This window comes from Trachymyrmex septentrionalis, unplaced genomic scaffold, assembly GCF_001594115.1.
Source record: "Trachymyrmex septentrionalis isolate Tsep2-gDNA-1 unplaced genomic scaffold, Tsep1.0 scaffold188, whole genome shotgun sequence".
NCBI lineage: Eukaryota > Metazoa > Arthropoda > Insecta > Hymenoptera > Formicidae > Trachymyrmex > Trachymyrmex septentrionalis.
The window spans coordinates 98290-99556 of NW_017305050.1; positions in this window are offsets into that span (position 1 = coordinate 98290).

The window sequence follows — 1267 nt, forward strand, 5'->3', positions numbered from 1 at the left end:
GAGAAAATATATTACGTTATATAACCTCTTCTCTTTAATTTCATACGACTTGAACCAACTTGAACAGTCCTTTTCATTTTCTCGATATAAATCGTACTTCGTATACGTTCCAACATAGGCCGATCTTCACGCCTTATGCGAAATAGATCGCTTTTCATTCATTTTTTGACATAAATCTTTCTTCACGTTTTTCTTAATATAGGACCTTCTACAGCTCAGACATCGATACACTTAATTTTTTTTTGTCATAATAAAAATTATTTCCCACAGACTTCTTCCAATTTTAACATTAACATTTTCTCTTTAAAATAACAAAAAAAAAACAAACTAAATCTGGACTAATAAGAGTCAGCGCGAGCAGAGGTGCGTAATAAAATTTTACAAATAAATTTGTTAATTTACACGAAGTATTGATGTCATCTTTTTAAATCTTGAGAAATCTTGAACGCGCGCGCGTTTTGATTCTCTTTGGAATCTTCATTAGCAATCTTCTTAATCCATAATAGATTTTCGCGAACGGTCAAGGTAGAATCACTCTCAGATTACCAAAACTGTAGTGTAATCTGTTTAAATTCATAAAATTGAAATACAATATTTAAAATTAACCAATAAAGTAACGAGTAACTCACCCACACAATCGCCAAATCTTCTCATGAAACTTGAATGTTATATTAATGTTCACAAATAATCATATTTTATAATACATTTTATGTAGATTTGGTATATTGAACTCTGTCTAAATCATTCGGAGTAACGAATATACAAGGTGTTAGTTAAGTATGTTGCTCAACAGAGCGATTCTTTGGTTTATTTTAAGTAAAAAAATCTATAAACATGTGTCCTAAACGGCTTAGTCTGAAATAAAAAAATTTAAACATGTAGTAATAATCTCTTTATTTGAAAGAAATACAGCTTGAACTAATCAAAAACTAGTCAAAAACAGAAAAACAAAAACAGGCTTCAGTTCTTCTGATGAAATAAAACAATTAGATGAATTGTTGAAAATGTTATCATTATACATCCATCGAGCCTTCTTCTCAAAGATTGATGTACACGTTCAAAGATACCAGGTGTGATACGTATTGCCTCACATGAAGCAACTGTTCGATTCCTCAAATCATTCTCATTCTCAATTGAGATGATATAAACCAATGATTTCAGCTGCCCCCAAAGGAAATAATCCAAAGGATTTAAGTCTGCTGATTTCTTTGACTTTGATTTTGTCACTTTGTTTACGGTTGTGCGAATTGTAACTCACGTGAAGCAA